At 41.6% G+C, this 17,389-nt stretch overlaps 1 protein-coding gene across 2 annotated transcripts in view; it reads right to left on the bottom strand.

The window, feature by feature from the left end:
• Nucleotides 1-12,086, bottom strand: part of LOC109477025 (dystroglycan-like) — a 39,982-nt gene extending 27,896 nt beyond the window's left edge. The window contains exon 1 of one of the 2 annotated variants that reach the window (XM_019778043.1): nucleotides 11,895-12,086. The gene's annotated coding sequence lies outside the window, so the exon portion shown is untranslated. Of the gene's footprint in view, nucleotides 1-11,661; nucleotides 11,824-11,894 lie in introns of those variants that run through there. The other variant, XM_019778045.1, reaches the window with a different exon arrangement.
• Nucleotides 12,087-17,389: the final 5,303 nt, after the last annotated feature.

Consider the following 17,389-nt stretch of genomic DNA (forward strand, 5'->3'; position numbering starts at 1 on the left):
CTGATATTTTACAGGCTGAACTGAGCAAACCTTGAAGGATTAGGCCTCAGTCCAGGTGTGACATTAGGCAGGCAAAAGTCGGCATACCTTGTTGGTAGGTTTGTCTGAGATAACATTCCCCTGGGTGTCCAAGCATGCTGAAAATGCCAGGGTACCTGGCCAGCTAGGGGACCCATGAAACAACTGAGGAGGCTCGTATTGCTGGTAAAACAGGCCTCTGTAATATACCTTGGCACGTAAAAAACAGTATTCTAGACAAGACTTCTGGACCAAAATTTTGCCCTATCAGTCATCTTTGATGGACAAAAATCAGCATGTAAAGATATGGAAAGAGATGTTATTAAACTAAGCTTACTCTACCAGCAAACTTTGCCACTAAAAATTAAACAGAGAGCCAGGATTTCAAAATTTTCCCAGGGAAGCATGCCACAGGATACCTCTTTGGTTGTCGACAATATTTTACATCAGGCAAAATTGAGATGGTGAAAAAAAAAAAGGCCAGACTAGAACACACACCTGGCCGAAGCACTCAGGCAAGAAATCAGACAGGACATTTCAATTTCATTGATTGATCAGCCTGGTCCCTGGCCACTTATCTCACCTCTCCCTGGAGCATACAGGCCCTCCTAATAGCAGGGTATGTCATTCTACAATTAACAAAAATGGGCGTTCTGCAATCAGTGGGGCACACTTCCACCCATTTAAACTGACTGTTTAGCAATTAGGGCCATTAGTTAATTGGCAGCTCAACTCATCATTGATGAAAGGTAAAACATTTAATACTTCCTGTCTCACTAATTACCCATTGGCTCCACCCTAATGGTTTGTTCCAGACCTCAGAAATTAGGCAGAAATGGCCAAACATGGAAATAAGATGATAGTGATTGTCAAGCTTTCTAGCCTGCAATCTGAAAGCCAAAGATATATTCTGAAGTTTTCTAAAGGTTCAAGGGGGCTCCAGTGATGTACATTTTTAACAAATGTATGATTAGGCCACACCAATTTAATTTCTTGGTTAACGGATGTTTGTAGAAAAATAATGGAGCGGGCGGGCGAAAAAAAAATAAAAATAAAAACAGGCCTAGGCATCGTATTGTGGCCCAAAATGGTACAATAGGAGCCATGAAGTCAACACACCAGGCTGGTTCAAAATTTAAACAATGAATTTTGAACTTTTAATGATATCATTGCATTGAAAGATGGAATAACTGTAACAACTAGGATGGAAAGGTCTGTTTTCAACTGTTCAGGGCAAAATATGAGCATTTTGAAGTTGATTCTGGATTTTTATTTTTATTTGCAAATCAGAAAAAAATGAAGCGGCGAATCCGTTAACCAAGAAATTAAATTGGTGTGGCCTTAAATACAGATTACAATGCTACACAGTCATTTTGAATGATACGTTTTCCCAAACACATAGGTTTTACTTTCAACTGTCAACTGTGACTGCATTGGAGTTGGAGCAATGTTGAGAAAACTTTCCACACATTTCACATGTCACAAGCTCTGTTTGAAGTGGTAGTGTTCAGAAATTCTACAGGGAGACAGTTGTCAAACACCAAAATTCCATTAGCAAGGGTGGATCCCAGTAGACTGACATCCTTGCAACTGCCCCTTTCCTTTCAAAAGAAGCCATTTTCTGTCAAAATCACACAAAGCTACCTTTTGAAGATCCTGTTTTTCTGAAAATCTGGACCCAGCATCCTACACTGATGCACCCCCAAGTGCATTTTGGGAAATAAGAAAGGAGAGAACCCAGACAGGATTCTGGAATGTTGGGAATGGCAGGAAATTCCATATTGAGTAAAGGGGTATTAGCTTTTGACATTTTCACGTTGATGAAACACGTCTTGATTTTCCGTCTTTGTTTTCAAGAAAATTACTACAAGGCCAAGTCCAAGTACCACCATCTGAAAAACTGCCAATCACACGAAGTTGAACCCAGATTAACAAGACAAATTCAACACACTTTTTCCTGCTGTAAGTTCAATGTAACATCTTGAAACAAAAATAGGCACTTCCACACTTTACACAAATAACGTTAGCTACTGGTAGACAGTAGTTTACAGAGAAAGCTGTCAGACTTTACTCCAAACTTCTCTTTAAGTGTCTCCTCTCTCGGTACACTGGGTCTCGGGCTGCATGTCCTTTGTCTGAGAAATACTTGGAATGACTTGGTGCCTGCAGAATTAGGCCAAAGGATGCGGTACACAAACAGTGAGTCAGTGAGTTGTATACTACAAGTCAGGACAGTACACAGCGGAGGTGGGGAAACAAACTACAGCCTGGATAGCGGGCAGGAAACAGTCCGAAACAAAAAGTGCCGCAATTAGAACTCCGGCGGGGTAAGCCTGAACGCAAACAGAAGCGGCTGCTGCTACCCGATGTGGGGGATCTTTGCCGCCACATTTTCTTGGGTGTGTCGAAGAAGTGGGTTCTTAACCTTTAAACATATCGGGTCTATTTTGGGACCGTCTGGGACCTAAACATAGGGCCGTATTCCCACTCATGCAATACTAAATCTGGAATCGAGGTATAAAAACACGTTTCCAGTATACTCAAGACAAACAGTCCAATTCTAACCAGAAAGATTCATTGACACAGGCATTTTTTGCTGGTTCCCCCCCCTTTCATTGGCTAGCATCAGTGATGACAGAAATGCTCCTTGTGTGACCGAATTGCCTGTCCCAGTTACTGTGCCATTACCAAGGTGCTGCAACCTTGACTTCAAGGACACAGGGACACCCTGGAACACCTTGTCCCCCCTCTTATATTGATGTTGGACATGCATAGAAGCTACAAAGGAGGGCCAAAACCTCTAGACTACCTAAACACTTCCCATACATCATCCAGTAAGAATTCTTTTTTATTTGAAAGGTCCAGAATCTTTCTCTTCCTGATTTTCTCATGGTAAAAACATTTTTGATCACTTCTACAAGATACAATACTTTTTCCTTGGATATGGTGCAGAGCAAGTGCTTGTGAAGAAGTAAAATTGCTGTAGGATAACATTGAAGTTCTTTATCAAGCAAACTCTCCTGCAAATGTAAATAAACCCACTTCATAAAGTGCATGATACAAACCCTGGACCTTGCCTGTGTTTACATATTCAGTATACACACACAGTACCGAGGCACCCATGACAAAGGCCAGGAAAACCTATCGGAAAAGTCTAATGCATTTTCCGGCGGAAACTTTGGAACACAGACCTTCACGACACTATGTCTAGACTGCATTCCCAAGGTACATGTATATTTAATGCATAAAAACTTTTCTAACACACACATGAATCAAAACTAGACAGTACCTCCACTTTAACTTTTTGATTTCCCCCTTCCATCAATATACTGGAGGTTATCTCTAAAATGGTTCCAAGAAAATATGAAAGTCTTGAATAATGAATGCACTTCTTGGAGAAGAAAGGGCTTGTAGATATCATAAGAGTGTAGATAATCATCAGATCCATTTTTTTCAGCTGTCTCTGGAAGTAAGAGTTGTCTGATAAGTTGCACCCTGCCACCAAGACAGTCTGGAGCCTACGGTTATTGAACGGTCTTCACAAGAACTGCAGGAAATATATAAGACCGCTTATCACAGAACACACACTCTCAACTGTGGGCGATAAAAAAATATGACACAACGGGAAGGAAATGGAATAGTTCACGTCAATCACGACAATGTGCAATTTAACACGAACTGCAGGAAATATGTACGACTGATTCGAAGAACGCACACCCTACTGTTGACGATAAAAAAAAAGATACAACGGGGAAGGAAATGGAATGGTTCACGACAATGTACAACTTACTTCAACCTCCGTTCAACCGACAAACTTAGTAAAAGCGGCCAAAAAATTCTTTAAAATAATATTATAAAGACCAACCCAGTGATGTTTTACTTCTCAGGAATTCAAACAGAAACAACTCCTTGACCCAGCCCTGAATTTGTTGTATTTGTCTGTCTATGTCTTTTATACCTTTCATTGCTGGGTGACCCCGGTACCCTCTGGACTGTAGCCAATAGGGTACCACCCTACTACGTGCCAACATCTCCTAAACCTTTAGCTTTGCTCAAGTTAAACTGTAAGAACTCGCACAAAACACAGATTTTCTTCACAGGAATTCTTCAGCCTCTCTGCATATTGAGTGCTTTACAAAAGAATACTTGCAACAAAACTGCAAATTGAAATGGACTTGTATGAGGAATAGAATGCACAAACCTGACAAGGCATTTAGTTACCCCAACACTGTCCCCATCACAACTTCTTGTGCAACTGAACAGTTTCCGATTACTATTTGGACCACACTTAAATTCTACAATGTTAAAGGATTTCTACTTACCAAAAATGACTTCAACTTCACTGTCTTAGATTCCATGACCCAGACAAGAATGCTGGCAGTATCATCGATCCCACAACCCCAACAAGGCTTGGTTGTCTTGTGAAATATTACATGTACTTCTTATCACAAGTCAGGCGCTGGTCTGATGGTCCTGATTTAAACTTAGCAGCGCCCTTTCTTGGTCATGTTCCCATAACAAACAAATCCCCTCAGTGACTCTGCCAGAGGGGACGGAGAATCATCTAGACTTTTCAGACCTTACTTCTTTGACACAGATATTTACCTCTGAGAAAGGAGATATACTTTTGTTGGAAGGTAAATGTTTTCGGTTGTGTTTGTGTGTTTGCAGCTATAACTCTCGGTGGGTTTTTACTTTGAAGGATTTCTTTGATTTTCGGTATATGATTAGATATTGGGGTCCAGACAATACTGTTAGTTTTTTTCTTCGTACTTCCAGCTATAATATATTTAGAACATGGCCCCAAATTTTAGATGTGGTATTCTAGCAACATGGTCTTAGCACATCCGGTCATTGATCCAGTATAGAATTTCAACTGTTTTCCTTTACGAAGATACCGTAAATAGAATCAAAATAAACCATTTTCCTGTTTACTCAACTGATCTTTGCACTATCACATGCCACATACAAAATGCAGTCGTTCTTCAGTTCCAAAAATTAAAAAAAATTCAGTTACAAAAATGCATGTGCAAATCTTACTGTGCAACAATGCAAATGATGTAAGATTTTACTAGTAAGACAATATTACTGACGGTAAGTAACAGTTTCAAAATGTCCCAGGCTAGCATTGTTTATATTCTGTGAGCAGTACTGCAACGTTAGCATTTGCATGGCTGCCTCCCTACAGCCCCTACACCTGTGCGAGCTCTCAAATTATGACAGGCATTCCTTACACAAGCATTTCCGTTTGCATTGCTGTGTTTACCGAGAAATCAAGTGTCATAACAAGCCTTCAATCGTGCAAGGCAAGGCTGACAACTTCATTCCATTCCCAAACTCTCCTTCCTATAAGAAAAACAGCATTCGAAAATCTGCAAAAATTATGTTTTTCTCACACATTTCCTCACACATTTCATCTGCAAAGCATGTTCAAGAATGGATGCTTGACGAGAAAAAGTAATAAAAATGTATAATGCAAATCCATGTCCTGAAGTGATAATCAATGTTTTGGCTTAACTGTAACTCTCACATATATGGAATGTCATCAAAATCTATACGGTGGCTGTTTCACCAACAGGGATTCAATACATTAGGATTCAAACAGACTATAGTCTAATACTAGTTGCTGTGTTACCTTGCAATGATACATTGGGAAATAACTTTCAAGGGCACACACCCTGTGTGTGTGTGGATGATTTTCAGTCTCTTTTGATCCCAATTCTATACCCTGAAGCACCAACTCTTCCATCATGCTCTTTATCAAAGACGCCAAATATATACTGTATATTTAGAGACTTGGCTAGTATATGCATCACTCTGCATGTGTGTACGCACGGGCGTGTGCAAATTTAGTCCTTCTCTGAATACTTGGATTATGATAGTCATTTCTAACAGGATATGACTGGAAAGATATAAATTTACATACAACATAACCTACATTAGAAGCTATAAATCGCATGCTATGCCTTCCAATCCTAGAAATTAAAGGCATCGAATCCAACGCAATTTTAGGGCGGTAAAACAAAATAATATACAGTTTACTACATTAAAAGAATGAGAAGACAGAATGACTTATTTTTGCTGAATGATATCTATGATCTGTACGACTCCATTACTCAATTTACCGATCCCCAAGAACACCATTTCCAACTCTTTTGAAGTGATGAATCAGCAGCCCTTAATCATACAGCTGAGCCAATCACAGCTCATCATCTCACCCATCAATCACCAATGGAGGGAGCCCTTTCTCCATAGATTTTCCTCCAGAGAAATTCCTCCCATCATCTGTCTCCATAAAGTACAAAGAAATGATGCATCGCTAGACAAGTTACAGTTCTCACCTGGGATAGGTAACCTTATACTGACAGCTAATTCCTACCTGACAGCAATGCATCTCCACTATTCCTCTCATTTTTCACTGTTAGTCTGAAGGTTTGTATATATAGAAAGGTAAGCACGGCGTTCTAGTTCTAGCCTGGTCTAAAATTACTTTCAGTCATATCAATTTAGTTTGTCATAACATTATGTCAAGTGCCGAAGGCGTGAGTGTGACAATCCTAGGGGTTCAAGTGCATGCTCCCCTGAAACACAATTTCTTGCATTTTGAGGGGAAATTTTGCTGGGAGACTATGCTTAGTTTGATGACGTCTCTTCCTTCACACGCTCTTTCTTCTCTTATCTTCACACGCTGATTTTTGTCCGTCAAAGATGACAAAATTTTTGTTCATTACAAATGGCAAAATTCTGATAAATGGTGGAAAGAATATGCTGGTTGCAACACTGGGTTAGCAGGTGAGAAACTTCAAACATGGCTGTCTGGACTGGTAGTAACAGACACCACACCTTTTCTGGAAACTTTCCAGCCAGCGCTCCTGGAGATATCCACTTGGCTAGTTTGCTTTTCCCATTACTTACTCTACCTGTAAGTCCGAGGTCCAGCCGCTGTCTCGTCAGGTGCGTCAACAAACTATAGACGCAGGATTTCCGTCGCGTCGGCACAGTTCATGTGGGGCCCACATGAGTCTTTGTCGGTGTGGATCACAAAGAAATAACAAGAAGTCTGAGATTCTAAACCTCCAGAAAGAAAAAAACAATCCGAATTATCTGGACACTAAGAACTTATCATATATCTGAAAATGAAAGAAATCTGTCAAACGCACCGTGACTTACAGCTACGAACACACAAACATAACCAAAAACAGTACCTTTTAAACAAATTGCACACCTATGGCACTCACTCTGCCCTAAAAGCAGATGAGCACTCTGTCATCTATTCACCTGAGACAAAGGAAACAAACCCAAACACACCTTATCACCTGTTTCCTCCTTTCCACACAAAATATCCTTTCTGTCCCTTTACTGGAACAAATATCTTCTTCCTTCTCTTTGATTCCAGTGGTTGTATCTGTTTGTCTGCCCGATTGCAGAGTTGTATCTCTTCCAGGTAGGGTTACACTACCTCTGTTTACGTCTCTGCACACTACAGTGTTTCCCAAGTACTGTTGTTCTTCTAGAGGATGATTCTTACAAGCAGGCACTTGACTATAATGGACAGGTTAATTGCTCCTTACAGGTCACCCCGGAACATCTTATTTATGCCTGACTGCTCAAGTCTGTATACACCTTTTCTTGAAGAAAAAAAAAGGCAGGCAGACATTTTGTTGGCTGGCTTTGAAAACAACATGGTAAGTTGACAAGGACATCTGTCTTTCCTGATTTTGTGTTGTTGACAAGAATGGCAGTCTAATCTGTCCTAAGTGACAAGTTTGGGGGAGTTTAAAGTCTACACCTTTGCCAAGGTTAATCAAATATAAACACCCATGCTAGTGACGCAACGTGGTATGCATACAGGTAAAGCTCAAAGTCTTCAGTGGCAGTGTTGTGCCTCACCTAGTCCACAACTTTTCTTACCAACTCCAGTAGAAGTTGCCTTGGCTGGCAAAAAATGGCCCTCAAACTGTATTATATAACTGACAGTAACAAGATAAAGTACCTATGACCCCGGGTCAGACCAATCAATGTGTTCTTTTAATAGGATATCCTTCAAAACTGGAAGAGTTCCAGAAATCTTTACATCCAGTTAATGCAATCGGATGGCAGAAGCAATTCTCTCCACACACCATTGAACCTTCCTAACAACGTTTCTGATAGTGATTTCATGTGTTTCAAAACTTCCTGGGACATCTTTTATTTATAGAAAGTTGGGCCTTTTGTCTGTGTGCCTACCTGAGGTTTCTAGCCTCTGGGGGTGTTGACTGTGTCCTCTCGTGTTTACATCGATACACCTGGTTCCCAGCCTGAGGCTGTGTGTCACAGGGGACCACCAGTCTAGACTGGGACACATAATTGAAACACCTGACCGAAGGTAAGAACAGGTGCTCCCAAGAATGTCATGTTGCATCAATATTAATTGTGGTTTCAAACACTGAAACAGAATAAATATCACAAGATCTTCATCAATTCTGACTTTTGCAAAGAACTCTCTTTTGCAAAGAAGGACACACTGTCTAGCCAGGACTCTCTGGGAATCGAACCAGTGACATCTCAATCCTGTGCATTCGCTAATCCTGCAACCCACTCAGGTATCGATGCCACTTTTTTAAACCTTCCTCTCCTCTCCTTGCAAACAGAGCAGAACAACCATAACAAAAACATGTTACAAATTTCACCGCTTTCTACATTATACATGAACTTCTCTTGGTCAGTGGTATTAGGTGGTGGGAAACCAACAGACCCACAAGCACAGATCTCCAAAACACCTTTGTTGGCAAACAATGGGGAAACAAAACAGGAGGTAGCGGGAGGTCACAACAATATAACATGGCTGTTACCTGAGCTGGGGTTCTACAGGTGTATGGCTAATGTCAGACAGACCTCCTTCTAAGCAGTACCGTGGGAGCACGGCACCTTTAGGCATGGGTCAGAACACTTGAGCACTGTGCAGGGTCTTTTCTGTACTACTGGTGCCTGGCTTAAGACTGCTGGTGTTCCATTCCCCCTTGAAAGCTGTATCATCAGGTTCATGTTAAAAATCAATAAAACGTAACCTTGAAAGCCGGCTTCACCATACAAAAGACGGGGCTTTTCTTGGCAACAACTGACCGTGACTATCCCACGAAGCGGGCATGCCTGCTATTGATCCGCATCCTTGGAAAAACACCTTGCTGTCTGAACATTACACTTGGCCTCTTCCCAACAACACGGAGTGGATGTCGATATTACAAAGGCTGCATACTCCTAATGCTTTCTCGCACGTCACTCTTAATCAAGCACAGGACAGTTTTCCCCACATGAGTGATGATGAAGACATTGCAAGAAAGATTTCCCATACAAAACAGACCTTAAAGGTCCAGATAAACCAGCGACTGGCTAGTGGTTCTTAAATAAGGATATGGAACATATGTCTATCAGATTAGGGATAGAACATAATTAGTTGTGCAGAATGTGTCATGTTTTCCCACCCCCATTTCAACAAAAGTAACTGATGATAACCCAGCTGTTTCAATATACCGACTGATGACACAATAACATGAATAAATTTCTCTTGAACACATGTACCTCCTGAAAAACAAGTTGAAGGTCTAAAACACAGTAAATACGCAGCCACCATTCTGTGTGCCATTAGTTAATGGTTTGCTTTTCTTTGCTGCTGCCAAAATTAACCACTTAGAGAGGCGGTGTGAAGTATCATCTATTACTTTGCTTAATCATCCGCAAACACAGAATTATGCAACAAAGAGGCTGGATTTTCAGGGGGATGGGAAAAAAACTTGATCTCGGCAAAGGCAAACATCCGTCCTTTGTCCCTGTTCGTATTTGCTGCCCAGTTGATCAGAACCGGCCTGGCACCCAGTACTCCTGTACACACCCGGAGGTGTCAGAAAACAAGGGGAGGATCTTAAAATCCCATCACCTATCTCTTTCTGTCATGCTGCTACCTTCAAGGACCTATCCAGTTTCTCCCAGTAAACCATAGCCTTTCCTCCCACACAATTCGCACATTCCTAACCAACCAAATCCATGAGAATGTGCTTGGATTTTCAACCATGGGGAGAGGCAACAAAACCGCCAATGAGAAAGGGTCTACCAAACTGAAAACTAGTTGAGGCAAGGCGAGAAAGCCGGCATGACCAGATTATGCACAACAATTAGCTCCGAACCCCGCCTTTGATTACCCCCATACCATTGCAAATTCAGTAGTGTTTGCTTTGTGAAAAGGTACAGTCTCTATTTGCTAGGACAATTCACACGTGGAAGAAGACTCTAGTATTTTTATTCCAGCAAAACAGCAGCCAGAACCAAGGAGATTTAAACCTCCATAGCATAACAGATGCGAAACACATACCACATTACCAGCACCACAGATTAGCTTGAAAAACCCAAAGCAGATATTTGCGGTGGAGCCTCCGTAGAAATTCTAATGGAACATTTTATGAAGACCCCTGCATTACTTGTTACTGCAAACAAATGAATCTTTATTAATAGAGGGATCATTAACAGATGGGGAAGGCAATAACCATAACAAATGCAGGTATGGTGGTTGCTGGGGTAATTCTGTCTTCACCAATGGCTAAGCTCACATTTGATGCAAGAATCTCCTGCTAGGGTTTTAGTTTTAGTCATGACAAATTCTCTCTGTCGGACGTAATGGAATTTTGCTGTAAAAATGAAATAAGGGGTTCACCAGAGGCCACACAATTTGGTCATTCTGTAGTGTGGGGACCAGTCTGGTTCGGATTTCACTCAATTGTTTGCCAACCCTGTGCCCACTTCAGTCCCATTAGCACAATCCAGTCTTCCACATGGTGTCCCCAACTCACATCTCCTATTACATGTCTTCCTTCATCATCTAGTTACGACAAAAAAAAAGGAATTTTACATCTTCTACTAGGCTGTTTTATTTCCAGTGCTTTGAATGGCCCTTGAGAAATCGAATAATTTCTTACTTCAACTTCCATCTCGATAATTTTTGTCTGACCATCATTTTAGATTGTTCATATTATCACACCCAAGATGGAAAAGTAATCACTAACCAGTAATCTAATTAAATATGATTTATGACAAAAATAGAGTACTAGTATTTGTGAGGTAAAGACATCCAGCTAAAAATCTAAAAGGGTGCTACCTATGGAGCATATCTGTGGGTGCCATGGTTCAAATTACGAAAACTCCCCGCTTCGCGAAAAAAAACTTTGAAGTTAGGGGAGGAAAAGGCATTATTCCCGTCGGGAAGAATTATGGAGAAATGGTCCAGCTGTTGTTCTTCTGATAAAAGCTCACAGCGGTAAAGTAACGAAAGCCATCTGTGTGTGTATGCCTGGAGTGGTCTGGACATTTTGGAGCTTGAGCATTTGTAAATAATTGGTATGGCCAACACTGCCTCAGGTTTAGCCAGCCCCCCCCCCCCTTCTGTCTGAAAACTGTTGCCCCAGACAGAAACCCTAAACATACGTCAGCAAAACCCTCTTAGAAACACGACACAGTGTCCTTCGCTCTCATTAGATCCAGATAAAAGTCACAGCTGTTACGAGCAGGAATTCTAGCGTCAGAACGCGTCCCGCGGAAAAAAATATTGATAACAAAGATGGGGGAGGGCAAAAATCAACACGTTCGTACGGTACCGACTTGTAGCACAAAACTCACCCTACAGGAGCTCTGTCGTCTGCACAGGAAGAACGGGAACCCTACACTGACTTGTTGGTGGGGAAGGGAAGCTATACTAAAGCACAGACAGGAAATACTCGAGATAAGGGAGCGGGATGGCGGACGGCATGAATCACAGCCGCTCACAGACGCGCTCTGCCTGGCGTCCAACTCAGCTGGCTTCAAGTAGCGGTTCCACCACAAACCCATCCAACCTCACACAACAGACTCACCTCAAAACGTTGGCAGCGTAATCTTCTACTCTATGCTGTTGTCTGCTACAAGACTAGGCGCATTCCGGAGCCAAGGGGCCTCTATTTTCTTCAGTTTTTCTTCGAAGAGGACGTCGTTGTTTCCCTTGCCTCTGAGCGGCCTCCCGAATGCCAGGCTTGCAGTGCGTGGGGATCGGCTTGCGGCTGTTCTGTCCTACATACTCCCTCCCTCCCCCAGCGGAACGCTTAATTTGTCAATTTCAAACAACGCGATTGGAAAATACACGGTGTTGTGCTTTACATTGTATAAATATAATGTATTGTTGCATGCGCTTCAGCAGATATTCGTGTAATTGGATTGTTTAAAAGAAGCCAAGTTGCTTTTTGATAGCCGCTATATGAGGGTGTTCCGCCAAACGTAGCAGCCGACCAGGGTCACACTCATGATTGGCATGTGTAAACTTCAAAGTCAACATTTGTCAGGCCGTCCTCCAATCGGCGAGCAGAAGGGACAGAAATCGTCCAATCACGACCAACTATCACAAGAAAGATCCCCCAAGACGCGCCAGAAATGGTTCACAGGCCCCCAAACCTAAACAGTACACAAGCAGTAGAGTAAACAAATCGCTCGTGGATAAATAGGGCGCTAAATTGGGTCCACATTCCGATGTGATGAAGCGCCTAGATCTGTTGATCTCCGGGACCTCCAGTTACCTGGGAACAGGCTTGTCTGTTACTTTTATTGTTAAACTTTCAAGCTGACCTCAGGTTGCTGCCCCCATGTTTTGGCACCATCTCAGTCAGGTTTCCATCTCACTTTACCTCATCAAGGGTCTGTCGTGATCAATGCTTATGCCCAGATGGCATTTTGTATTCTTTCTCTTCCCATGTCTTTATGAAAGTTTTTCATATTTCTTTTTCCACAGTTTATGAAAAAGTATCGCTTTCTAGTTGTTGAATACTGTTCAATGGAGTTAGTTACATGAACAGATTACATAATTATCATTATCAATTCTTAGGGGGCCGCACAGTGTAACGTGCCCTTTTTCGGTCATCCTTACCTTGCATAAGAATAGCACCCAAGGAGCGGAAAACGTTGTTTTTAGTTTGTCATATATAAGATTAATTTGGTCTACTTCTAGTATTTGACAATACCGACAAGTGTTGCTTCTATTTCTATAATAGTTACACCAGAAACACACACTAAATTTAACAAATGAAATTATGACACATTTCTAAGGACCAAAAGTAAGTCCAGGACCAAAGGCTATGAAAGGTCATATAACACAAATGGAACAGAAATGGATACCGAAGCAGACTGTCATGTGTCTATTTGGACTTGTCACCATTAGAAGGTAATTTTCGCTAACGAGCCTTGTCAACAAGAGTAGAAAATATATGCTGGGACTTTACTGGCACACTTTGACACACATTCATATACACTGTCGTCATTCTTAGTTCCGAGAGAGGGCGCTTCCACAACAGTGGTTTAGTTGCTCATTTCTCGGTCTTCAACAAACGATTATTGTAGTGGCCTTTCCGTGACAAAATCAAATTGTCAAGAAAGTATATAAAACAGGTACCAGCCCAAAAAGGAAATCCCAATAAAAAAAAAACCTTATCACAGGTAAAAAATAATAGCCTGGGTGCCAGGCTGTTTGCATAGTAGTAGGCCAGTTCCTCAACTCCATGGCCAACATACCCCCAAGGAAATTATACTACATGTAGTACCACAACCCCCTCAGTTAGACCTTGATTCCTCTGCTTGAGGGTAGCAGGGGGTAATTCAACCAGGCCTGCAATCAGAAAATAGCACATAAAAGCTCCCAAAGAGCACGAAGACCACCAAAACCCCCAGTTTTTGGCATGCTATGGAAGCTAGCTTGAAGGCTAGTGTAAGCGGGCCCCTGTTGACCTTTTCTGACAGATGCCTGTCCCGAGGGGTGTGAGTACAGCCACCGGAGATCCCGGCATCCGCTGTTGGTGGGCCGGGTCACGTCCTGGGCGAGACGGGAGAACCCCCCTCGTCACAGCCTCATCTTACAGGAACAACATCGTCCATAGCCTGGATGCCAGACCCATAGCACACTGGACACAAATATCTCAGTGAGCCTTGCACACAGATATTTTGTGTCCAGTGTGCTTTGGGTCTGGCATCCAGGCTACATCGTCCATAATCACCTCTCATCAAGTACGATATATCCGTCCTGGGACACAAACGGAGGCGGGGCCAGGAATGCACACGTTGTTCTAATAAATCTTACGCATATCAAGACAAGACTAGCTCAATACAGGATGACAACAGCAAATTCTGTTTCAAGAATTTATTAGATATTAGAATTTGACGTTATTTTCCTGACGTCGACTTGTTTTAAGTTACATAAGCATATATATATATGACGGATTTTTAATGACATAAATATTGAAGTTGACAAGTGTTGTTCTTTATAGGTATTTGACACTTTTAAGACTCGCGGTGCCATACAAAACCATTTGACGGAATTCTTATTATACTCTTGAAGTTGACAAGTGTCGTTCTTAAGGTATTTAACACTAATCTATTTTAATTAAGACTCGCGATGCCATACAAAAGCATTTGACGGAATTCTTATAATACAAACATTGAAGTTGACAAGTGTCTTCCTTTAGGTATTCGATACTCTTAAGTCTACATGCCATACGAATTTCTTCCTGAAACGCCGAAATTAAGAAGCACAATGTGCCCCTGAGACCTCGAACAACTTAAGTTATCTTGAAAAGCATTTGACGGAATTCTAATAATACTAACATTGAAGTTGACAAGTGTCGTTCTTGAGGTATTTGATACCATAAAGTCTCCATGCCACACGAATTTCTTCAAACGCCGAAATTAAGAATTGAAACGAAACACGGTTTTGTACTCCTGAGACTTTGCACTTTATTCCAAGCCCCTTATCTACAAAACGCAGAAGACGTGGTGGGTAGATCGTCTGACAGAAAAGAAAACTCGTTCTGACATGACCTGACATGTCTGACAGAAACACATCGCTGATTGGTGGAAAGTGTGGAAATACTTAAATGGTTTAAATAGAATGATATTTTGCAGGCTAGTAGAAGGCGTCAGTGATTCTAGATAGCAATCTGTCATTTAGAGGGAGCGTGACTGTAACCAAGAAATTCAAAGAGAAATAAAAGCCAGGATGTCAGTCAATACGACGTTAGCTGACGTCATTTCCTAAAAGTCACCTAGAGGTCAAAGATAAAGCCCCCCACCCAATTCGTGTCAGCATCTCTTATTTCTTGTACCTAACGGTATCAAGCTGACGTAGACATCCGGCAATTTTAGACTAGACAGAAAATAATGTAAACTAGAAAAGTAACATTTGCAAAGCAAGTGCATAATGTTAACCTTCGCATATGGTAACACATTCACATACATGTATATGGTGACATGAGTCTAAATCCCTCCTACTATAAAATTGCAACATTATGTAACCCAACACCAGTTACCATGTTGAGAGACAGTCTGGTTCAGTCAGGGCAGAGGTCACTGTTCAGAGAAGAAGAAGAAGAGGAAACGTAGCAAAAACAATGTTTTTCCTTCGGCATTCTTGTTCTTGGCTGTTCTGCTTGGTTGTTCTATGCATGTGGTTTTCAGACAAACAATTGATGGTTTAGATACTGATTATGTACCCTACACTGGGGAGGCATTAATTATTTTGTCTAGGTGAAGGATTGTCAATATCGATTTGAGAAAGCGTGCAAAACATCATTTCAACACTGATGAAAACCTTAATAGGTTTCCTATATCCGATATATGACCGGAAAACGTCAACGTCCACACATCAAGACATACAACTTCTTTAATATCTGATATACATTGATGGTTGTCGTCAAAGCTGGGCAGTCATAATGTTGAAGGATGTTAACATATAATGTTAGATAATATACCAAGTCAAAGAGACAAATGTATGTGAAAATATGATAACCATTATAGAAATTATGTAGAAGTTACAGACCGCGACAAAATGGCCAGACTAAGATTATACTATCATCCTTACAAGTCACAAATACAGCGACAGTGAAATGCAGCAGTTCGCAAGATGAACGCCACCTTGCGGTAGTGAAATTAACTACACGCTGCAGTTTAGGGAATCGTCTCCATCACGATTTCCAGTTGGCTTCGTACCAGCACCTTGGCCTTCGTGCCAACGTGTCTCGTCTGTCTGTGCCCTTTGACGGAGTCTGTTTACATTCTTACGCGGCGTGAACACCCGTAACTCCCATCAAGCGGTGTTCTTCCGTGTGTACATGTCCCTGGTGCCAGATAGCAGAGTCAAAACAACTGACACCAGTCATGCTCTGAGTCACGCTAATGGTAAATTCCAATGCAATTTCAGGGTAGCCAAATGAAGAAAATATTCTTGATGAGTAAGGATGTCTGATATTGACATTAACTGCCATTTGGTAGCATATTTTCGTTATCATTTCATACTTCAAATTGCTCGGAAAAAGCTACCTTCAGAGAAGTCCCTGTATCTTTCGGTACAACTTTGAATAGCTAGATCATTACAATAGTGTTAATGTTTTATTGCTGAGAGCACGACATGAGTTCTTTCCAAACAGTATAGTGTGCAACTAGACAGCCAAAGACCCAGAGGGAATGGTGTTATATATGGGTAGTATGTAGTTATCCCCAGCGCCCGGTTATGTGTATTGACGAATAACTAGAATGAAAGGGACTGCTATAGATCAGGGCTAGGTCAAGGTTAAAGTTGGGACGGCAGGGAGCTCCACAAGGTACCACATCTAGAACCTTGGCAGCTCGTAATGTGCACTGTGCAGATATGTCTGAAACAGATGTACATGCAGAAACGACGTCCTATAAAATGACCTAAAATCTACCCATACACGAAAGATTAGTTAATTTGAATGCAGTGGGAAATGAAACACTTCTCACTAGCACTACGATCAAGAGATCAACAGAAACACATTTATTTTAAGCAGTAATCTCCTCGTCCTTTTACCATCTAGATCACCAAAAAATTAAGTTTCTACTATATCAAAGATCACAAAACCTACTCATTATGCAGAACCTGAGACAATTCATTATCCACAGCCTTCAAAAAAGAAGTCAAATCCCAGAATTGCAAACGTAGTAGTATGATCTCCAGGTAGATCTTTCGATGACTCTGCAGCGGTAGTATCAAATTGACCAGGCGGTAGATCTATCCATTTGCCAGTTACCATTCGCCGAGTGAATACTCTCTCTACTAACCACTTCTAACCATAACGCTTTTGCAACCAGACATCTGCTTGGGCTCTCTCCAGATGGCCAGCTCAGACCGTAACGCATTTGCCGCCAGACATCTGCTTGAAGATCAGATTTTTACACCCATTGTAACCCGACCGTACGGCGCCTGAACGGCCGGACAAATTCGTAACAATCTTGTCCTGGAATCTCGTGTCTGTTTCACGCAGCCCTTCTTCGGATTCGGAACAGAGCTTGACCCAAATTCTACCGCGGGTTTGTACGT

This window comes from Branchiostoma belcheri, unplaced genomic scaffold (genome assembly GCF_001625305.1).
Source record: "Branchiostoma belcheri isolate BF01 breed outbred unplaced genomic scaffold, Haploidv18h27 scaffold4, whole genome shotgun sequence".
NCBI lineage: Eukaryota > Metazoa > Chordata > Leptocardii > Amphioxiformes > Branchiostomatidae > Branchiostoma > Branchiostoma belcheri.